Raw genomic sequence first — 8,747 nt, forward strand, 5'->3', positions numbered from 1 at the left:
CAGCACCACCTGTGTCCCAATTCAGCAAGTAGTCACTGGGTAATCCCAAATAAGTGACCTGTGATGGACAGCTAAGCTAGACCAATGTCTTGTGATGCAGGGCCTTGGAATTTCACCAGAGGGCTGGTCTGATGGGCTACCAAAACAGCTAGTCAGAGGGGGGTGGAGCCCGCACTTTGGGAGGGAGAATAAAAGGAGCCGTTTCTGAGAGAGGGTTCAGATAGGGAGATGGTTAGAGAGAGCAGGAGGGACTGGAGAGTTGGCTCTGGTCTGTGTGTAACACCCACCCTGAGGAAAGTATCTACAGCTAGAGAAAGGAGTTTCTGAGCTTAGATTCGAAGACTGCCTAGCGTTTCGGGAGAGAATATTCAGAGAGGAGTTAACGGGAAGGCTTGAGTTTGAGCAGGAGAAGTAAACACTGTGAGGAGATTGTCTCCTTGGGTTTCATTTCAGTCAGGAGAGGAGAGAAAGAGAAGACTTCCAGACCAGTTAGGGGTGTGGGAATCCCCTGGACCTGCTACACTGCTAGAAGTCCCTCAGGAATGTGGTTGATAAAAGGCTGGAAAACTGACAGAAAGTACCACCTTATGACCCTGTTAGAAGCCTGAAACATCCACTAGATTTAGTGTAATTATTGAGTTAACTGTTTCCTGAAAGAACATTATCTCCTGACACATCCTTTGTTTTATCAACTTCGTTCTGCAAAATAAATCTTTTTGTATTGGTTCAACTTCTGCCTGAGTCTCCAAGGATCTAACTTTACCTCCACACAAAGCCCGTACGATAACCCTGGGTACAGAGTGTGTACCTAGGTGGGATCTACCACAATCGGTGACAGAGCGGTGCGATCTGCTACATTTTGGTGACAGAGTGGTGGGATCTCCTAGTAAATCGCCACTATCCGTTGCCATTATTTTTAAGCCCTGACTGACCAGGCAAAGAGGAAGGTGGGATACTGGGAAAGTGCCTGACCATTGTTCTCAATGCTGATGACATTTAGGTGGTGTGTTGTTTTTTTAAAAAGAGTGAATTGTACCCACCACTTTCATTCAAAGAAGCTGTCTCCCAGGTACCAATGGGTTTGGAAAACACTGCCCAAAGGGCACATCTATGCAGTCAGAAAAGGGTACAACTCTCATAGGAGCTGCAGTTTCTGAATTTCAGAATATGAATGCCATTTCCCTTAAGATTGGTGCACTCCAGTGCTGAAGGGAGAAGCAGTAGCCCCAAGTTGCTGGGGCAATGCTGCTGGGACAGGGGGGCAAATGAGTTTATGCTTGTAACTTTTTTTATTGACATTAGTGGTGAAGGAGCCGAACAGCACAGGAGCAGTCAGCCTGTTAGGAAGTTTTTGAAATGCTAATAATAAAATGCGTCCCTTGAAAGAGTCACACAATGACGCTGGGCTATGTGGAGTTGTCATCCATCTCTTAATTTTGCAGGTATGGGGGTAAATCACCGTTTCACTGGCATTTAGATCTCCAGCTTCAAAACTGAAGACGGATTCATTTTGAAGGGTCTCTGGCTCCCACATCTCTTATGAAGCCTTTTTTTCCACACCCCAACTACTAGTAACATTTGATAAGTTGTTTTTTGTTTCTTTAAAGACCTAAATAATGAAACCCTTTGTAGTCCTTTTTTAAAAAAACACACCTCTAACTTATTAGGAGAAAGAGGAAGTTACAAATGGTTCATCTGACCCAAAATTGGTAAAGAAAGGAATGTTTTCTAATCATTGGCTTTCAACATCAAAATACAGATGTTTTTCACCCTCAGCACTTTTTTTGTATTTAGGATGAATTTCTGCCTAGCCTCGTTTAATATTCCCCAATGCATTTGCAACAGACATTTTGAGAAAGTTTCCCAGAGCCTTGTTAAATTTAGGGTGGTACTTCAGAGCTAACAATCCTGCGTGTGGCAAAGAAAGCCAATGATGGGAGAGGAAAGTAAGGGAGAACTGTTGGTCAGATGTGGGCACAGTGGTGTTAGTCGGTCTCCTGTGCACTGACTCTCCTCTCAAAATCCCCCAAGCCAGGCCATTTTTAAATAATCCCTCCCTTCACAGATGGGTGTTATAAATACATGCTAAATCACAAGAAGTGGGGCAGCTTCAGGAGACATTTGCAGGGGATAATCAGAATAGAAGAGCAAAGTGCTCTTGCCTCTTCTCAATTCACTGTTCTCTGCTATAACCTGTAGTTCCACCACGTCAATCAGGTGCGGCAAAACGTATGGCCCTGCAGATGTTGGATTCCAACTCCCCTCAGATCCAGTCCAAATGGCCCATGGTTCAGGATGATGGGTTTTGTAGTCCAGCAGCATCAGAATGGTCACAGGCGGGCAAGTAAGTAAATAAATAAAATTTGTACCCCACCCATCTGACTGGGTTGCCATCCCTACGTATCCTTGCTGTGATTTCTATAGCTTTGGAGAATTTTCTCTGACAACTGAAATAATAGATTTGTAGAGTTGGAAGGGACCCCTCAAATGAGATGGTTTGTACACTCAGGACAACTCTGTTTATTCTGAAATAAATAAGTTCACTATTCAAAGGATGGTACCCCCAGGAAATGTACATAGGACTGCAGCCTAAATCCTATATATGGTGTAGCCCAACAGAGAAAGCAAAGTATTACATGGCCCAAGCACATTAGGCTCCATTCACTGGTGATAGCTCATATGAGTATTGCGACAACCTTTCCAGCATGAATTGCTATGTGATCACTTAGCAATTAGGATCTTAGGTTATCTATTTAGGTATCTGTATGTATTCTGCACTTCACATGAAATACATCAAGGCAGTATATGCCATATAAGAATAAAATCGGCAAAAAGCAACCTTAGAAACATCATTAACATTAAGAAAACTTCCTCCCAGTATGGCTGTGGAGTCAACTGGGCTTTTATGTATCTTGGATTTTAGAGTATACAGATGAACTGTCTAATAGGGATAACAGAGATATTTAGCAGCCTTCCATGCCATTTTGTTGTATCTGAATGCACCTGAAAACATCTCTTTCTGGCTGTTTATGTTGTGGTTTCTGAATTGTTTAACTATGTGTTGCCTTTATTTCTTTTTAAAACTATACTTTGTAAATATAAAAGGACTCTGATCCTCAGTAGGAAATAATACTGCTTGCTGATACTTCCCTGACAGATTAAGCAAACATTTCTTTCCACTGAATTCTTTTTTAATGTGTGCTTCAACAGGTATAAATGCCATTTCCTATTTATGGGAAATTTAAAGGGGTGATTTTATTAAACTTTGGTCTGAAAAAAATAATGAATTGTGTATGAGCATGTGTGTGATGAGCCAGTGTTACTCCTCACTGCATATACATGCTCAGTGTGTGTGGCCTTCAACATAACACTGGAAATAACTTTGCCAGCAAAATTATTATTATTATTAATGCACATTGCTATTTAATGGATTAGATCCAGACCTCATCTTCTGCAAAGACAGACCCATGGCCTGGAAAGGATATTTCCACCCATGGAAGGCTTTTGATCCAATGGTGGGATCGCACTGGAAGAGGGTAAGGAGATGTTTGCCCTTTGACATTTGTCCATCGTTGCAGCCGTAAGTGCCATATCCCACATTGTTCTGGGAGCAGGAGGAGGAAGAATAAACAAAATTTGTCCTTCCTTGCCAGTAGAAGCAAAGTCTGGATCCAATTCTGTGTCACCCAGTTCTTAAACATTATTACACAAGACCATTTTTTAACAACGTGAAGACAACTTGAGCTAATTTTTCAGCGGATATTTGGCATGTTTAACCTGTCTTGTGTCAAGTAATCTTTGGTCCTTGTTTTTTTTAAAATCAGAATGCTGTGAGTCACAAACTCCTTTTCTAATACTTTGCAAGAAAAAAAGTACCGTATTTTTCCATGTATAAGACTAGCCCCCCCCAAAAAAATGTCCAAAATTTGGGGGCATCTTATACACAGCAGCCATGTCCCCCCATTTTCTTAAACCGGAGTCCCCAGAAACATGGGGGCATCTTATAGACAGAAAAATATGGCATTTGCGATCTGGACATCTGACTGGACCATTTATTAGTTCAGCATTCTGGAATCACTGGAAAATGCAACTGGCTGTGAGAAGCACACCTTTGTCCTTATGTAACAAGGGATCTAAGAAGGCAGAGACCACTTTGGCACTGCTGTGCTATGCAAAGACTAGATTCAAACATTTGGATGAAGGACTTAAATGTAGATGTGCATTTGAACTGCAGTGCATCTCCAGACCTGAGATATTGAATGCCCCCCACAACTATGCATACCTCCAAATCCTATCTACATATTTTTAAACTGGTTTCAGCTGTATATGTAAATATATCTGAGCTGGCGGCCAGATATTTTAGAAAGGATGTGTTGGCCGTTACACAACTGTATGTGGCCGGCAGATATGCAAACATTAGGATAGGGGAACGTGTGCCTTTAAATCACAGTTATCTATTTTGTTTCCACAGGATGAATGTAAAAATGCAGCCGTCTCACCAACCTTTGCCCCCTGAAGCAAAGGGTCAAAATGCAAAATACGAGCATCAATTAACCTGCAGCAGAAACCACAGTGACATTGTAGTAACAGACATGCATGCAATCTAAGTGTTCAGTCATTAAATCATCATTTAATTTAGAAAATGTGGAAGACGTGAGTTTTCAGACCCTCTTTAGTACCTGCCAATATCTACATGAGAGATGAAATGCATTTTTTTTAAGGAACCAACACAATAGCACACATTCCACTAAAGGCATATATCAGCCTTGCTCTCTGTTCCTTTTCAAGCTGAAATGATTTCCAAATTTCTCCTGGGTTGATGTTAAACATTCTTAGGATATTATTTTGGTATCCACATATGCACCAAATGCATATACTTGTATTTGGTATCCGGTGATACATGTAAACATTTGATATTTAATGTTTGAATGAAATATTTAATATTCAGTATTATTCAATATTCAATAATGTTATTGAAATTTTGGATACCTGACAGATTTTAATAGCTATTTAGCATTCTATAGCTAACTACTTATAACATTTAATATTTTGGCACCTTCTAAACAAACAAGTTACCAAGCCTGAAACACTTGAACGTTGGTATAAAAAAAATCAAATTTCACGTCTGCAATTTTGCATTTTCATATTTTATGGCAAACATTATTATGACTTTGCCAAGAAGTTAGCAATAGTGCAATGGATTTCTCCCTCTTCTCTCGCCATGTGCACCCCATGCCACCCCCAGATCTGCTCTGGAGGATTGGGGAACCCCCAGAAAAAATATTGGGGGTGCAGGGGAAGGAGAAGGGAAAATTTCACACACTGAGAAATTCTTGCACTGACAAGACTCTTAGCCTTGGTGCTCTGTTGAACATAATCTACAGTTTTCAGCTTTGTTTTTCAAAAGAACGAACAAGATTTTGCTACTGCCATAAGGTTTTAATTCATTCTTTTCTCCTTTCTCTCTTCCTGTAGAACTTTAGCGTATATGAAGCCTGATTAGAGGAGAATCGGCAGTCTCAAGCTGCTCCCTAGTGCAAGGTTGGTGCCTAGGGCTCTTTTGCCCAACACAATTTACTTCACAGACTCCTGTGCAACAGAACGATGTGCATGTAGGGCCATCATCTGGAAAGGCACATCTTTTGACGAAAGGTAGGAGATGAGCCATAGCTCAGGAGTACAGCATTTGTGTTGCTAGGTAGACGGTTCCAGGTGAAATCTCTGCCACCTGCAGTGAAAAGAATCCCAGGTAGCAGTCGAGGATGGCGAAAGGAGATCCCTGAGACCTTGGGGAAGAATTACTAGATGAACTAATGACTTAGCATGAGGCAGTTTCTTATGCTCCCCAGAAAGGTGTGTTGATGGTAAAGCACAGAAATACAATGCACAAAAGATGATTCAAAGCTGCACAAAATATGCATTAATTCAAGTTAGCAAATCCCTGACGTTCTGTGGCTATGCAGCAGCCTCTCTTTGCATCATTGCTGATTCCCCAGGGGCCCATTCCCTTTTGGGGCATGCTTATATCACAAATACAGCAAACTGCAGCTTTTGCATGGTGATGTTTAAAATCTGAAATGAAAGACCCCTCTCTCTTGACTTCTTTGGAAGGTAAGGTTTTGAATTGTCACATACTACTTTGCGGGGAGGGGGGGAGGGGAGGTGCTTGGCTAAAAGAAACTAAAAGAATATCCAAAAATATTTTCAGTTACTTAACAACTTCCTGAAGTATCCTCCCCCCCAAAAAAAAGTTTATAGTATTCCTCCTGGCTGATTGTTATTCTAACTGAAAGCTACCCATCACTGTCATTTTCTACACCCCATGATATAAAATACGTGATATAAAATAATTATATTCTGAAGGGGAGAAGGGATACTATTGACCATTAGAAGATACAGAAGAGGGCCTTGTCATCTTCCATGGGGAGATGGTGAGTGGAAGATGCTTCACAGCAGCCGGTGGGGATCAACTTTTTCCACGTCACCACTCTACACCCCCCCCCACCGGAAACATAGGAAAATGCTTCCATTGAATGCAATGATCTTTCTCCCTCAAACAGACTTTGATAGAACTGATCATGTGTTGGACGGAGGAAGGAAGTGTTTCAAATGAATCACCCATCTCCCCACACGTGTGCCCCAAAATGAACAAAACAAGCCATCTGTTCGGAAGTGCATGCGTGCGTGATTATGGGAGCACCGCGCAAGCATGGCCACACGCTGCTCTTCCTTCCTAGCTGCCCCTTTTGTGCATCCAAGGTCCAGAAGGGCAAGTCATGCATAGATCAGGATGCTAAACCAATACTGTGCCCTTGAGCTTGACTCAGTCCTCCGTTTGGGCTATATTTTGCCGCAAAATTCCCTGGTGTTTCACAAACAAGTTAGCAGCTAACAATTTCTCAAAACTCTCTTCATGTGTTTTGGTATTAATTATCCCTGAGGAAAGAGAGGGGTTTCAAAAGGCAGTTTTGAGAATCCAGCTGTCCCTTGTCAGTTACGAAGCAGCAGTGTTGCTTTTTAACTTCCGACGTACTAGTTGTCATAAAACACTTATTTATTTCCTCTCTTCTAATGTGTTGTAATAAATTCATGTGACCTTTCCTGCAGAGAACAAATACTTCTGTTACATATATATATAAGAGATCAAGCCAAGGCTCGATTTGTAACAAATAGCAGGCCATTACCAAAGAGGAAAAAGCCGAGGCAAGCGACAAGAAGCTCCCGTTCAATTTCGCCTCATATCTTTCTAATAACTTGCTTGTCACTTTATTACCTTCCGCTAATGCGAGCGCCGCTGACAAAACTGTCACGCTTAACAGCAGGCTACACCCTCTGTTCGCCGCCCCCATCTCTCCCGGCTACTTATTGCCCTGGCCCTGAAGGGACACAAACTAATAGTCTCTTCTCAAGTTCAGCACTTGGCCATCAACTATTAAAGGATACGTAATTGCCTGTTTATCCCTTGCGAAGGGGAAATTGAGTACAAGAACCAGGGCTTCCCTTGGCGGCCCCCTCCGAGTACGCAAGTGCGCACTCTCAATGCCTGCGGTAGCGAGGGCAGAGAGGCCCCGCCAGGAGCGCTTCAATTTGTCTTTGGGAAGCCCAAGGCTGCCACAGGCTGCTCCGTTCCGCTATCATTAAATAAGTTGGAGTTCTTGTTATTAAATATACCAAGAAAAAAGCACACCAAGAACTCAGGCCAATATAAGTTTCAGTAGTGGGAATCTGACTATGGACTAACATGAACTTATCTCTATTCATAAACTCATCTCTAATTCTGTAACAAATTATTGTGTTATACATATGCTTATGGGTTTTTGAGTTTGTAATCTCTGAGTTTGTAATCCTTGTCAAAATACATACTTTTGAATGGATTAGTTTTTGTTACAACTGACTATTGATTTGCGAGTAGGGACCACTCCCGTTCTGCTATCAGGCAGACAGTAACAAGGTGCCTTCTTCAACAAAAGGTCAGCTGAGAAATGCTGTCGGTGATGGCACTTTCGCCTGCTTATGGAGAAACTAATTGCCTTACGGCTGCATTAAGCGACACGGTGCTTGCTGGAAGTTGAACAGAGGGAGGAAAACAGAAAGGCCTGTGGAAAGAAAGGCCTGCGGAAAACAGAAAGGCCAGCTAAAGAAGATTGGCAAGTGAAATTAATGGAATATGCCAAAATGGCAAAATTGACTTTGAAATTAAGAGGAAGAGATGACAATGAATTTAAAGAAGATTGGAAGGACTTTATTGCATCTATACAGAAGCAGCAACGTACACAGGTTAATACATTAGCAGGATTTTAAAAATACTTGTAAAGACATTATGACTGGACAATAAGTAATTTTAATGATTTTATAATTTAAAATGGACATGTGGTGCGATGATAAACAATGGAACTAGGGAAGGGAATGGGGGGAAGTAAACTCTATTTTTTTCTATGTTTGAATATGTATTGTTGTTTTTATTTTATTTTTTGTTTTTGGAAAATTCATAAAAATAATATTTTTAAAGAAGAAAATAGAAAGGCCTAGTTCTTGTTGCAGTTCACTTTTGCTGGCTAGGACAGCCACTGGCAAGCTGGGGGGCGGGGGCTAAATCCAGGCAGCGGCGATGCCATCAAGACAAGACTGTCCAGACCCCCAGTCCGCAGAATGAACAGGAAGGCACCCAAATGTAGCATTTTAAAATACATCATGTAATACACATGGCAATCAAGTGGGGGACAGTGTCACCCCCAGTTATAGGGACC

The sequence above is a fragment of the Podarcis bocagei genome (genome assembly GCF_964188305.1).
Source record: "Podarcis bocagei genome assembly, chromosome: 17".
In the NCBI taxonomy this organism is placed as follows: Eukaryota; Metazoa; Chordata; class Lepidosauria; order Squamata; family Lacertidae; genus Podarcis; species Podarcis bocagei.